This window comes from Falco cherrug, chromosome 9, assembly GCF_023634085.1.
Source record: "Falco cherrug isolate bFalChe1 chromosome 9, bFalChe1.pri, whole genome shotgun sequence".
Lineage (NCBI taxonomy): Eukaryota > Metazoa > Chordata > Aves > Falconiformes > Falconidae > Falco > Falco cherrug.
This window is the reverse complement of record NC_073705.1, coordinates 19,002,523-19,017,583: the sequence shown is the minus strand read 5'-3', so window position 1 is coordinate 19,017,583 and position 15,061 is coordinate 19,002,523. Positions and strand designations below refer to the sequence as shown.

Below are 15,061 nucleotides of genomic sequence, written 5' to 3'. Positions count from 1 at the left end.
ACAACAAGATCTAATGCTTAGAAGGCTTTCAGATTTGGCAAAAATTAATTTATTAGGCCCTCGACTAACTTGCTAGTTGAATAGATGGCTTAGTAGGGGGGTTGACAGAAATGGAAAAAAAAAAAAAGCAGGAGTAGGAGGCAAATGATACTGATAAATGGTTTAGAAGTGAAGAACATTTTGCCTAATCCCTATAAAAGAGAAAAATAGAATATGTATTTGCCTTTTTGCTGGAATACAAAATGTGATGATAAGAGCAGAAGACTGCTTAAAGAATGGTGAAAAATGCATGGAGAAGTAGTGTGTGCTGTGCTGTAAAAGTTGTGGTCAGTTGTGGGGTTTTTTTTTGGGAGGGGGGGGTGGGTTTGACTTGTGGAATTAAGCATGTGTGATAATGTGTTGTTTTGATATCTAGCCTGAGTGAGGTCATGTTGGGGACCAGCCAGTGGAGCCCCAGATTGTTCAGGAGGTGGCTGCAGATCCTGTGGGAATTGGTGTCCTCTCCATGGTCAGGTGACAGTGCCCGCTGATGTAGGTAGGATATCCAATCTCTTGAGTTCAAAATTAGTTCAACTTAATATGGGAGAGGTTTGAAGGGTGGCTTTGCTTTGCTGGTAGCTGTTAATGCCGTGTTTGCTCCGCAGAGTTCCCCATCCATCCTGTAGCAAAGACTACAGTTCAGGAGAGCCATCTTCTCAGATGCTGGTGGACACAAACCTGCTTAGAGAAGGGAGAGGGTAGCTTGATAAACCCATTGCAAATGAGAAACCGTTTCCTTACAAAGGAAGTGGCATTGAAATTAAGTCTGGAAATAAGAAAAATGGGGAATACTGCAGAATGAATATAGCTTAAACAGAATTCAGAAATGTACTAGCAGAAGTCCAAAAGTACCAGAAGAACTGATTAAGTCAGTTTTTAAGTCTTTGGGCACCTAGTCAGTTACAGAGGGAAAAATATATAGGTTCTAATTGCTTTTCATGTCAAGGTGTTGACAGTTTTATGACCCAGCAAGGAGGACAGGTAAGTATGGGTGAATACAGGCCATGTTTTGATCTACTACTTAGTTTCTAGATTTCATATCTTCCTATAAATAAAATACGTTGAGGATACTAGCTTGATCGTCAGCTACATAACTTGAGGCAGCTGGCAATGATTTACTTACAAAGGTAGGTAAAGTAGGTTAGGTGGAGTGCGAGTGTGGGGAAAGCCAAGGAAGGACATAGATGTTTCTGCTAGTACAGAAGAGTGTAAAAACCAAGGGACTGATCAGGTTTTGTTGAAGTCTTATCTGAGGACTAAAGAATCTGCGTTTACAGTGAGAAGTGGATGGTGACTTCAGCTGAATACATAGGTTCCTCAGTTATTCCAGCTGTGTTTGCTGATGGCTCAAGTGGTTAGTGCAAAATGGGACTGAATATTTTCATAGGAACATAGTGAATTCACCTCGGAATAGGTCTTTAAAGCACTGAGGGAAAAATGTGTGCTATTTAGACATTGCAGCTGTAAATCAATGATTAGGGAGATTCAATTCAGCAACCTGAAAATGAAAGTCTCACGAAAATGCATTTTAGAAAGCTGTCTCCCACAGGAGGAGAATCACAGTGTTAATTCTGCAGTATCCTGGATATATGTTGCCTGATGCTTCCTTCTCCCGGGGGGGACACGGGCACGTCTCTGTCCAGCAGTACATAGGCAGGGGGCTGTCCTGCACGCCCAACTGCATGCCTGCCTGTTGTGCAGGTTAACCCCCCCAATCCTGACCTGCCTCCCATGTTGTTGACTTTCTTCTGGGCTTGGTCACAGCGCCAGAATATTCCCTCATGTGGGGACACCCTGCGCCTCTCCAACTCAAGTGTAGCTACATTTGAAATTTGCAGAATTTGAACTTGCGTAGATGCTTGATGTAGTGATGGCTTCCGCAAGAGTCAGTGTCTGGCTGCTGCTGAGAAATAAGTCTTGCCCATCACTACTTTGCTGAAGTTCTGCCTGCTGTATAGTGCTTCCTCTGGTAATGTACAGGGGAGTGGTAACAAAACCTTGCTCTCCTCCTGCAGTACTTCTTGTTACCTGTATTTTTCAAGACTGTTGATGACGAACTACTAGATAGCTGTCTGGGAAGTGCTGAATAGCTTGCCGTAGGTAGCAGAGAAGGAGGAAGAGGAACACTTCAGGGTGAATTGTGTGCATTTAAATGGTTATATATTACTTGACATGTTTATCAAACTGTTTTCTTAAAGCAGTAAAGAGTTGAAGAGGTGTGGTGCTGTTACAGGGCTTCTCTGTGAAAGCAAGGAGGATGAATGTGGTGCTGGTCTTTGTGAAGGGCAGTCTGAACAGCTTCAGTCTAGTAAAGCTTCACACTTCGTGAAATACAAAGTCAGATGTCGAGAGGAGAGTCTCTGTTTCCCTGTTGTCTTTGATTTTTTGGATGCCTGTTCTCTCTCTGTTTTAATAAATCCTGTCAGTAAGAGCTGGTCTAGATTAAAATTTATATTTCTGCTTTAATAAAGTATTTGCTGTTATTCATCATTTTTTGGTGCTTAAGACTGCCCAACAAAGAGTATGCTAGGACCTTTAACGTTAAATAGGGGCCAAATGCTTGTGGAAAGAGAGGGGAAACAGACTTCACCGTAGTCAGCGTTCAGCTAACATATAAGAGCAGCGGGTATTACACATGGGGGAAATACAATGCTTCAGTCATGTGAAATTCCTATGGGATTGAACGCATGGGCTTTTACCAGAGCTACGGGTAGAGGGAAGTAATAACTGTAGTTTTTTGGAAGTTGTCTTGTGGGTGTCACCAGAATACTTCCTAAACATGAAAATTCATAGCAAGTAGTGCTTCGGTTCTTGGGCAGCAAAGTTCAAATAAAGTAAAATTGCTTGCAGCGATCAAAAGGATCAAGAGAGAAGCAGTAGCTTTAGTAGCAATAAGGAAATATGCAGGACTTGACTCTCCAGCACATGCTTTTGAGAAAGTCCTGCGCTGGAAAGGGGTAGGCAGAGCTCTGTCCTGTGGTAATTTTTAGGATGTTTATATCAATAGTGTATAGTGATCCTATCACCATGTGTAGGATTTTGGGGCCTTTTTTTTTTTTTTTTTTTTTTACGTGTGGGGTAGGAGAAATCTCTGTGCATTACATCTATTGTTAAATTTCGTTTGCTGCTGAAAATCTGTGTCTTTCAACTCTTGTAAGTGACATCTCTGGATTAAAAAAGTGAAAAGCAGCTGTCTTGGAAGTTAGACAGCTTCACTGCTTTCTCCTTACTGTGTCTTTGCTTTTGCCTGTGGAACAGAGGTGGATTCTTGCTCTCCATCTTTCCAAATCTGTGAATCAGAAAAAAAATTGCAGTTTACAGAGTTATTTTGTTGTTATTCCAGTAGGAGATTATGTGGATTGTGGGAGGAGCAGGGAATTACTTCTGTGTATCAAACCCTGACAGGATAAAAGCTTTCTCTCTGCACTTCCAACTCAGCTTTTTTTTCATACATCTCGCTCTTGTTCTGGCTTTCAGTTCCACAGTGGTCACTGATTGGGGCTTTACACTATGTTTTGTTGAACGTGTCAATACTAGTTTCCCTGGCCACTGAAACATTGAGCTTGAATGCGGCAGTGGAAGTTGAGCAACGTCAGTCCTTAACCTCTATCTTGATCTGCTCTGTAAATGTTCTTCGCCGGTGTTTGAGTTAGGACTGTCTTGTGGCTGCCAGGTTTGAAGTCCCCTGTGGGCTCCAGCACACCCGCTTGAATTGGATGCGTGCAGCGGTGGTGCACTGCAGCCCGGCAGATCCCTGCCAGAGCGAGGGAGCCCAGCACACCCGTCACAGATGGCTGAAGCGCAAATCTGAACCCGTGTAGAAATGTCCTGTAATAGGTGTCCTCGCTGCGTGCCTGTGGTTGTCAGCTGGGGACAAACGCCCTTTATCGGAGAGGACGGCAAATCAAACCCTGTCTGCTCAGCTGTACTTGCTGAGCAGCCAGATCAGGTCTGGTCATTTGGTGCGGGAGAGGAGCTGCCCTTCCCGCAGGGTGGGCCTTGGGCTGAGTGTCAGGAGCTTCCCCGCACCCGCACTGCTCCTCCCCCTCCCCTCTGCTGCCTGCCCGGAGTCTGGGAGATGCCGTGATTAGGGAGCGTCTGTGGGAGATCATCTGCAGCGGCGGCTGGGGATTTTTTGGAGGTCTTTGCGCACGTGGAGGGGTTGGAGGGATGCAGGGAGCAGAGAGTGCTGCCCCCCCGGCCCCCGAGTGGTGCGTGTGGCTGGGGGCTGCCTGGCAGGCACCGTGAGGGGCTGGGGGCTGCAGGCGAGGAATGGGCCGGGCGGTGGGCGCATGGGTAGCGGTGGGCGCATGGGTAGCGAGCGGCCGAACTCTCCGCTCTGCACCGCAGCACACATGCGTGCAGCGGGGGGCGGCGGGGGGGCTGCTCTGCTGATGTCAGAAACTGCAGCCCTCTGCCTCCCGCCAGCAGCCTGCCTCCCCCTCCTCTTCCTCCCCACCTCTGCCTGCAGCCCCCTGCTTGGGGGAAGAGGGGCTCGAGCGGCGTATGTCACCAGGGGAAAGAAATTACACTGGAAGAGGTGTTTGGAGGGTAGGAGGGGTGTGTGTGAGAGGAGAGACCCTGACCTTGGGAGCCTGGGGAGGGGGGGCCGCCGAGGGTCAGCCTGGTTTTTTCGCCTGCCACAGCACATGGATACGGCAGGAGAGCGCCCTGGCGTGAGAGCCAGCAGAGATTGGCGGGGTGCGAGCCGTGGGAGCCTTGCTTTTGCTGTCGCTCGCGATGGCCAGAAGCTGGCTTCCTCCCGCTGTGGATGTCAGTGGTGGTTGGGGTTACCCCAGGCTGCCTCTCAGTTTACGCTGTATATTTTATAAAGGAGCTGGAACAGAGCAGACAGGATTTCAGCTCGTGTCTGTCTTCTCAGTGGTCACATTGAGTATTAAATTTCCAGCATTAACAATGAGGAGGGGGGGCAGTGGGCACACAGATTGGGCAGGAATTCCTAGTGCCTCCACGTGAGGTTGGAGAAAGGGGCTTGGCGAGAGAGTCAGGTTTCTTGTTTTCCCAATATAAACTGGATTTGTGTACGGCAGAGATGTGATTAGACTAAGTCCCGCACGTGTCCTGAAGCCCTTGGCTCTAGATCATTTACTCTGATCAGCGAGCCACGATTGAAATATTTCCAGGTGTCCCTGCAGTGAAGAGCGGGATGTCGAGCTCACTGTAGGTATTTGGGGCAGGGAGAGCTACTTGGATTTCTTGTAAGAAAGATCCAGTGCAAAAGCTATGGGGTGTTTTTGTTGGTTTTGGGGTTTAGCGTAGAAATTTCACTGCCTCCAAATGTAATCCTTCTCTGGACAGTACCAAAGCCATCACTGCCAGAGGAGGACTCATCTGGGGATCATAAAGAAATTAATTTCTGAAGAGCGCTTCTCCCCCCCGCCCCCAGCCAGTGGCTTAGCACCACTAAAGTTTTAAGAGAGGGCTATGAAAATCTTTTTGATCCCTTCTATGCCCTGGAAGTATTTTAGTTTTTCTGTCTCTGCAAATTGGGTGAAGACAATTTTTTAAAAGGGAAGTGCGCTAATATAAAGAAGTATCTCTTCACTGTGGCACCTATGAACACCATCTATCTGCCTCACAACCCTGACAACCAGGGCATCGCCCCCCTTTTCATTAATTCTGGCCTGTCGCCTCTTTTGATGTTTCAGGTGTTTCTTTTTCTTTCCTCTGTACTTGAAACCTCCTGATTTTCAAGATACCAATTATAATAATAATTTTTCACCGAGGTAATAGACTTTACCAAAAAAATGTTTATTTGCCACTGTTTGACTATAGAGTGAGCTATTGCTGTTGGCTTGGCCAGGAGAAGGGGGCAATATCAGCCGCCACCAGGATCACCAGCACAGGAAAGAAACCTTCAGTGTTGTAAAATGAAATGTGGAGTATCTCACCTTGTGTGTTTGCCTGCAACAGATGTGATGTCAGTGCTTGGTGTAGTCAGCTTGGGGAAAGCAGAGGTGCATCGGCTTCTGAAGGGCAAATGCATATTTAAAATTTTGAGGTCCTCACAAGATTATTACTTTTTTTTAGAGGTTGGAGGAAATATCAAGCTGTAACTTAAACAACTGTAGTTCCTGTTGGCCCTTATGACAGTAAGTTTAATGCTTCAAATTGTGGGGTCCTGTGAGTTAGGCTGACCTCAGGTTCCTTTTTGTACCTTCTTAAATTTACTGTCTATTGAAAGATCACTCTGTTTTTCTTACAACTCCCCAAGCATTCTGGTATTACTGGCTGCATGATTTGTGGAGAACAGTGGCAGAATATTTCTGAAGAAGTGTGCTGGCAGTACCTTAGAAGTAAGATTTTTGAATACTGAGGGTAGCCAGAGATCAGTGGAGCATGGTTTTAGCTTTCTGGGGAAACAGTCTATAGTTAGGTTTTAATTCCTCATAGCCTTTTCTACTTGTTACTCTCCAGCTCCCTTGTTTTCTGTTTTAATTTTGAATTTGTTTTGAATGTTCATTTGTCTCTTGTGGATTGGTTACTTTAATCAGTAATTGTATTAATCTATAATGCTTTGATTGAAAATATCCCTTTAGTAATGCTGCTTTACCCTCCTGCTTTCCTCCCAGAGAATATTGCAGGATTCCTGTTGCTCCCACCTGTTAGATGAGCAGACTGGGGAGGATGGTGGTTGGTGCAAGCAGCTAATTACCGATGACTGAGAATAATTCAGAGATGTAAGGAGAGCTGGTTAATGTTGTATCTTGCCTTTTTATGGTGGGGTCAGGAAAGGAGGAGATAACTGTGGCTTTATTCCTGGTGTTGGGATCTGTCTTGCTCTGCTCCTGGCAGTCAGAAGGAGAATTCCCTGTCTCTGAGATGTGAGTAGAGTAAATGTGATGACCTTTCAGAGAATGTGTGTGTGCGCGCGTATAGATGTGATCCTGTACTCTCAGCACTTTCGTGTTATGTTCCTGAGAGCATGAGTTGCATCTCTCTCCAAAGTGGTGACCTGCTGTCCTACTGCTTCAATCCAGAGTTCACATCTTGAGTTAGCTGTCGTCCAGGCACCCGCAGCCCTGGGCTCTCTTGCCTTTCCTATAGCTGGAGTCTGCTCACAGCGGCACTGGGACGACTCCAGGTTAGTGTCCTGCTTCTGAGAAGGGTGCTAGCTAATATTTTCTCTTTGCTAGAAGGTGCAGGTGATTTGGCTGTTAAACACAAGACCCTTTTTCTCTGGGGCAGCAAAGGGAGCATCTCTCTTTGCAGTGTTACTGTTTGTGTGATTGGAGTCCCAAAAATTGAGCCGAGAGCTGTCTCAGGGAAAAGAGTAGGCATTGTGGGAATGAAGACACAGTTAATTTGAAAAAAACCCACAAAACCCCAAACTCAAACCCATGCAAACATATCTCTAAGTAAGAAAGGTGCCTGTGAAGGTGAGCCTGGGAGTGGGCATCGTTCTTTGTAGGCACACTGAGCCGAAGGCTGCGTGGCAGCGAAGGCAGGGAGCCAGCCTGCCTGCTGTGGCAGAGCTGCTGCGGTATCTCTGGGGGCTGTTGCCATGATGACAGTGGCAAACAGGGACTGAAAAATTTACCAGATGCGTGTGAGCCAAAGGATTAAACTTTCTCATAGGAGGGAAGGGAGGGGAGGAGGGCGGGTGATGATGTATTAACGAAGGACAGCATCCTAGTGAGAAATACCAGGCTTGCTCTCCTATAGCCACTGGGGTGGTGGGGTGGAATGCAGACTGGCATTCCTCCTCTAGTCTGAACTCTGAGCAGCACTGCTCTGACAGATTCCCTCTTTGAAGAGGGAGTGAATGCGCCCTGCTTTCGCGAGGTAAATTACCATGATTTGCATTGTTTTGGCAGATGAAATGTAAGAAGTGGAAAAGATGGTCTCTTCTTTTTTTTTTCAGCCTTTTTTTCTCTTCCCTATACCCACAAATAACTCTAGCTCCCCGTCTTGTGCTTAGAGCTTTCCCTTACCAGAGCTGGTGCAAATAATCAAGTTCCAGTGTTGCCTGCAGGTTTCACGCTATCCAGCATGAAGCTAACCAGCCTGCAGTGGTGTTTCAGTAAAGCAAGGCTGTTTCATTGAAAAATGTCTGATGCAAACCCACGTCAGCACTGTTAGGGCTAGTACTGGTCTTGACCCTGCGTGCTGCTTTTGTCCCTGCTGGTTTCCCTTCCCAGAGCTCGAGCTGTCCCTGTGTATCAGAGCTGATAGCGTTGTGGGGAAGGCGCAGGTGGTGGGCAGGTAGAGCGTGGGAGAGGTTGGGCATGGTCAGCTTTCCCTCCACCAGAGTCTGAGAGAAGTCCTGCTAGTGCCCTGTGCTGCAGCCTCCGCCGTGGAGGTTGACCGTTGTGAGGACTGGTCCTAGGAGAATTAGTGATCTGCTGTTGGCTGGGGAGCCAAGGAGCTCAGGGGGTCTCTGCCCTCGGTGCCCCAAATCTCAGTGCCCCATAGCTCAAAAGGTGGTACCGCTTGATTGTTTGCAGTAATGCAAGTTATCATGGTAGGTACCTTTTTGCAGGCTGCTTCAGGAAAGACTTAGCTGGTTGTGCCTGGCAAACCTGTGAGCAGCAATACTCACGCTAGCATAAAATGTTTGTCTGCAGACTTGGTTAGATAGAATTGTGGTAATTAAACCCAGTTTCTTTCTATAAGGGCTTCTTCAACTTAAAATATTTATTTATGGAATGAGACATAAATATCTATGGAAATTAATGGTATAGGTTTTTCCCACTGGCCCAAATCCCAGAGGGTTTATTTAAGCCCCTGTGAATACAGGCCATAAGTGAAAACAAGGATGTTAAGGCTTCAAAGCCATGTCCTGAAAGCTTGTGGAAAGGATTCTTTCCTTTTCCTTCCCTCACTGCTCCGCTTCCAGGGACCTGAGTTAGCTGGTGTAGGCTGCAGCTTTTCTAGTAGAGTAACTCAGTATTTGGATGTGCTTTATCTTCTGCTGTTACTGTGTCATCTCAGCTAAGTCAGTTGGTGTAGACTGTGGTAAGTGATAGCCGTGAAGAGAGAGATGTCATTTCTTGACGTTGAAGACATCTCTCCTTTGAAGGAGGAGGAGGAGGTTTTCTCAGTCCCAGAGGAGCAGTGAGAAAAGGAAAAGCAGTGACACAGCCTAAAGTCTGAGGTGAAAAAAGGAGGGAGAAGAGCTAGAAACCATTTTTTTGTTTTTCCTTCCGCTGAGCCCTCTTCTTTTACAGGTGGGACTGAACATAAGGTAGCTCAAGAAGGTGAGTTTTATCCCAACTCCTCTCTAGAAGGAGATTATTTCCTGAACCTGTTGCTTTGTTCCAAATCTGCCGTACGTTCCAGAGGGGTCTACATTTGGTGGTCTTGCTTCTGAGCGAGAGGTCTCCTTGTCTGCAGCAGAACGTAGTCAGTGTGTAAAGTTCCCTGCAGCCCTGGAGATGTGCGTGCTGGTCCTGCTGCTGTGCTTGCTGCTGGAGACCTCATGCCATACACCTGACTTAAAATGTGACTTCAGAGGGGATAGTCCAGTGCTTTCTCTGGGACACATTTACTGGATGCACAATTCAAATAGCATGGGTGCCATGGAAGCTTTTGCAAGGAAAACAGCTTGTTAAACCTCTTCTTGTATTGGTCTCCAGTGCCTGTCAAACACACTTAGTATTTCTACTGTAGTGGAGCAGCTGCCATTCTGAAAAAGTCCATGTGTACCTAGGGTTTTTTCTTTTTTTTTTTTCTTTTCTTTTCTTTTCCTTTTCTGCCTGCCTACCCCCTTGTGTCAATGCATATATAACATTTCTTGGGTGATGGGCCAAGAAATCACCCTGGGTGGCCGGAGGAAAAAATAGATGTGGAAGAAGGAAGTTGTCTTTAGTGCCCGCTGTAACCCAGAGGGACCTGCTGGAAGGTTTTTCTTGGAGGCTAATAGAGAGTATAGCCTGCCGATGCCAAGAAGGAGTGATTTCTGTTGTTTGCCCAAAGAATTGGTATGCTCTTAAGTTTAATTTTGCCTGCCTTGGGGCCTCTCGATGTAAGCTTGGGGTATCAAATGTCCTCTGTTGAGATTGTGTTGGAGGATTGTGTCAGAGAGATTAGAAGAGCTGAAGTTGCGCAGCTTTATTTTATAACCGGTGCCAGTGCAGAGACAAAGCTCAGTCGTGACGGATGTGCTTCTTCAGTGTAAGTTAAAGTAGTGATTCATAATTCTTGCGTTACTTTAAATATTGCTGATTTTTGTACTGCAGGACTGAAAAGTGACTTCCAGCTCTGCCCAGGTTTGTTTGACTTGTATGTCATCTGGCCTAGAATCTGCCAGCTCTGCAGATTAGGATATTGTGTTGAGTCTACTGCTTGTTACGGAGTTGCCCAGATTAAAATTTTCAGTGTTGCCTGATCAGTGCAGAGCAGTGATCCACAGCCTTCTCTGCCTGTCTGAATTGCTCTTGCACTTAATAAGGGATGATGTAGAGAAGTAAAGTGTTGGTCAGCTCGTCCCTTGTGTGCAAGCACTCCTACAGCAGCAGACTGGGAGTCGAGCTCTCGTAACACGTTTGTTTGTCTTCTCCAGACAGCAGAGTTCAGCATCAGAGATGTGAAAAAAGAGGAACAAGGTAGCTTGCTTTTTTTGATAACCATTATCAAATATTGCTGACAAGTCCAGGTGACTCTGGCTGCTGCCAGCAGTTTATGTTGCTGCAGAGCTGGTTGCCCAGCTTTAAGGAAGCGCATTATGCCTCGTTAACTTTTTGTGGCTGCATACACTTGGTTTCTCCAGTAGTCCTGAAGCTAAGTTTAAAAAGCGTTCCCTCCCACCGCCTCACAAATGGGCAAGAAGTTTCTTGGCTTTCCTAGGCTTTTCAGCCTGCTCATCTCTCTGATGAAATATAAAATGTTAACTGCTGAATTATTTTCTTACTTGAAAAACACAGCTAAAACTCCTTCCCCACCTTGGAAACAACGCGGGTCTCACAGATGCAGTTATCTTATCTGAAGGGGTTAGGGGGGTCTAGCTTGGGAACAAGAAAACATGCAGCTCGACTGAGCCAGAGGAATTTATATTCTTCCTTCTGCATCTCTGAATTCCTGGATCCTGCATTGCAGTGACTTGGCACTGCTGAGACCTTCCTCCCTGCCACACTGTTACCTTGTCTGCTAACCAGCTGTAGTCCGATATTTATTTAGCTGTTCATCCAAATCCACGGGCACCTGATATGATCAGCTGATGGGGAGAGAAGAAAGGAGCTCGTGTCCAGAAATGAGCTCACTTGATGGGATTTCTCTTTGTTAAGCTGGGCACTTCAGGACCCTCTCTGCATAGCGGAATCAAGACAGGGTCACTGGAGTTCTTGCACAGGTTGCAGTCGCTGTTTGTGTGGCGTAGAGGTTGCTGGTATGGCTGCATCGCCTTCATAGCAGCTCTGTGCCCTACTGTCTCGCTTACTGCATGTCCACTTTAAGAGGGTTCATCTGCAATGCAGCTGTTAGCAGGGAAGTTCTGTAAATCAAGAGGGAGTGAGCACAAGCGAGCCTGGTGTCTGCAGTTGTAGCTGGGTCCTCCCCACAGCACAGGGAAACTTGTTCAGAAAGACTTTTTGCAGGAGGAGGAGGTGAAAGGGATGGCAGCACAGCACTGATGTTAGGAGCCCCTTCCTTTCCGTGCTTGTGTCTGCACCAGCTGCTCAGGAGCTGGAAAAGCTGTAGAAAAGCACAATGGGCAGCAGCCTTGGAACTGGAAAATCCTGTCACACTTTTCCCCTTCACACTCTTCCACAGAACCTAACCAGGTGTTTGCTAGGGCTGATACTGTCAGGATGTCTTTATTGCACCCTCCCTTCTCACACAGGATGTCCTGTTACAATTCGGAGCTTGTGAGCTTCTGCACATGACTCAGAAGTGCACAGAGGCCTCTTGAGTCGCAAGTTTATCACTGTGCCCTCCTCCATTGCATGGGCTGTCAGAGCGACTGCTTGCTGGTGCAAAGGGGTGATGCCAGTGACCGGTGGAGATGCTTGATGGATGCTGTGGTGCCAGGGAGGAAGCCTGCAGGTGGAGTCGGCTGGAGTGTCACAGCTGTGCAGGCTGGGGACTGCTGCTGAGTGCCTTGGTACAAGGAGGAGGAGAGGGGCCGCATGCTGTGGTACCCTCCTGCAAGTGGGGCAGACGCTGTCTGAGGGGGAGCTCTGCAAGGGTTGCAGCCCCTGAAGCACATGTCAGGGAGGCTGGCTGGGGAGCACGTGGCTGAGGGATGGCTGGCTTGCTGTTCTGCTCTCCCCCAGCCCCTCTGCTTCTCCAGTGTGCAGAAGCCCTTTGAAAGGCTGCCTGGGTATCAGCCGTGTCCAGGGGCACTTGCAGGACTGCTTGCTGGTTCCCCAGCCACAAGCTTCAGAAGATATTCTGGTGAAGAAAGTTCTCCTTCTCCGGTTAAGTAGCTGGGAAGCGTGATGCCTTCCCACAGAGATCGCAGGGATATGTGGAGCTCCGTGAGCCAGAGCTGGAGAGGGCTCCAGGACCTTCCTTAAAGGTGACTGCAGCTGGGGAGAGTGCATGCTCCTTTTCGCTCTGGCGCTTAGTAGGCAAGGCTCCTTCCTTCACTGCATTTAAAAGTATTCTCAGCAGACTTGGTTCTGAGTTTCTACTTTGGTGTCTTTATTTCCACTTGGTCAAGCATCTCCTATTGACAGTCATTGGTGATGCAGGAGAGGTTGGTGTATGATTCACCACCTGCTTTGCCTCCTGTTTCCTCTTTGCCTCCTGTTTGCCTGGACATTCGTTGTCCCTTGTAATAATCAAATTGCGCTAACCATGTATAAGCATGTTCCCTCCCCTTTTGCTGGGGGACTGGCTGACTTGTAAGAAGTTATTTTTAGGGTTTGCTTCCTGGGATATTCTACCCGTGGCCAGTTATGGTGATGAAAATGGCACTGAGATGCAGAAAGGACTGTCAACTCATTGCTAGCATGCCTGATTTTTCTGTTGTAAGGGTGTTCATGGGGGACACGTCTCCCTTCCCACTACATCACCTGTGATTAGGGAGACAGCCACAGTGACTGTGCAGCGTGGCTCCCCATGAAAATCACACTGAGCTTCCAGGGAGATAGATTATGTTGCAACTGAAGAGGCCCGGGGTGGGGGGGAGGGGATCAAAAAAGAAAAGAAAATGAAGAAATCCTTTCTTTGGTTGCACTGGAGTTTGCTTCTACCCTTTTTTGTATGTAGCGATGTCAGTGCTGCAGAACTGCCTGTGGGTGCACGGGGCTGTCCCTAACAGGCAATTTGCTCCTTGTACTGGATGTATTAAGTTGCACTGGGCTGCTGCCAAATGCCTGGTCTAGACTAGAGGAGAAGGTGTGTGCTTATTCTTTTTGAACACCTCTCCTGCCCCAGATCTGCAGCTTGCAACACCTGAAAAAGTTGATCTTTATGGCAGCTGTAGCTAGCAGAGCATGAATGTAACGGGCAAGTCACAGAGCCCCGCTGAATGAGGCCGTGGGTTGATGGTACACAGTGTGCGGGTGCTGGTGTTGGCTTAGGGAGCACTTGCCCCTTTCTCTGGAGGTGTCTGTTCCCTTCCCTGTACCACAGCAGGTCTCTTTCCTTTTCTGTCTCATCCCTTGGATCAGGAAGCCAAGCTCGGAAGAACCCTTCAGTAACGAATTATTGAAGTAGTGGGAATGGGAAGGCACTTGGTTTCCAGATGGGCTTCTTGGAGCAGTCATGGAAGTGGTTGCTTGGGTGTAGCTCCGGGAACCAGGATCTCCTGCAGCTGAGACTGAGAAAAGTGCACGTGGAGCGCTGTGTTAGTGCACCAGACTGGTGGTGTGGAGGTAGCTCTTGCGTGCCTGTGTCGCGCTCCTGGAAGAGGGCATGGGGAGCAGAGCCCCCTGACTGGCTTTGGATTGAGATAGTGGGGAGTATTGCCTTGGATTTCAGGGCTGATGCTGTTGGGACCAGGAAGCCAGGCGGCTGCGGCGCAGGGGTGGTGGCGGCAGGCTCGAGAGGGTTGGGAGCTGTGCCCATGCAATGCAGAGCTTTGCCAGCTGCCTGATGGGGAGCCTGGTTACAGAAAAATTGGGAGACACTCCTCCTGACTATGTAGCATTTTCAGTTATCTGTGTATGTTTTTAAGTAATCCTTACATTTAAAGTTGCTTTAGTGAGTGGTAGCTTTTCCTCTTAAAATGTCTTCTTGCTGTCTGGCTTCTATACGATACCTAGAAGTACCTGAGCGGTTTGCAGGCACAGGATCAATTTTTTGGACTCTTCAGGAGCTGGGGGCAGCCATGCTGTCTCTTTCTCCCACGCCTCGTGTTCCTAATTGCTACATGGACTTACTGGTATGCGGTGCGTTTTGCCCTTTTGTATAGAAGTGTTTTGGCGACTCTGCTGTAGGTGTTACACGTGCATTTTAAGTCTTCTCTCACTGAAATTTCTTGGTAGCCTGCTCTGTATTTACAGCTTGCTCTGCTTAATTTAAAGTTAACCTAGTATCACTAGGGGAACTTGGTCTTAAAATAGATGGTTTGGCCTTTTTTTTTTTTTTAATTATTCTAATCCTCTGAGACTTGGTATTTTTTCTTGTCAGAAGAGCGTGCTTTGACAGAGGTATTATCTCTTTTGGAGAGGAGTCATTCAGCACTTGGGTGCGGAACCATTCATCTGTGCCCTCAAGAAGATTTTCCATTTAGTTTACTTCTCTCACTCTTGTCCCTCAAATACCAAATCAAGGCAGCATTTCCAGCATCCTTCCCTCTCTCAGCTGGTTGGAACAGCTAAAAAATAAGCAATGAATATAGGCTTGCTGTTGCATGGACACAGCCCCCCCCCCCCCCCCCTCCCCCGCGTGTGTTGTGCAGTGAAAAATGGTGTTCTGCTGAACGCCAGTATTAGGAGCATGCAGAAATGCTGTGGGTTTTTTTCCCTCCCAAGCTTCCATCATTTCAGTGTAAACATAGATTTCCTCGGTATATTCAAAAGAAATCCAACTGTTTGATGACCAGTGGCTGCAATACCATATAGCATTTTATTCAAAGGCCACGTTGTATAGATGTGTTGTTGGAAAACTGGGA

At 47.4% G+C, this 15,061-nt stretch overlaps 1 protein-coding gene across 12 annotated transcripts in view; it reads left to right on the top strand.

Annotated features, from left to right (window-relative positions):
* Nucleotides 1-15,061, top strand: part of CAMK2G (calcium/calmodulin dependent protein kinase II gamma) — a 121,699-nt gene that overhangs the window by 3,084 nt on the left and 103,554 nt on the right. The window lies entirely within an intron of this gene.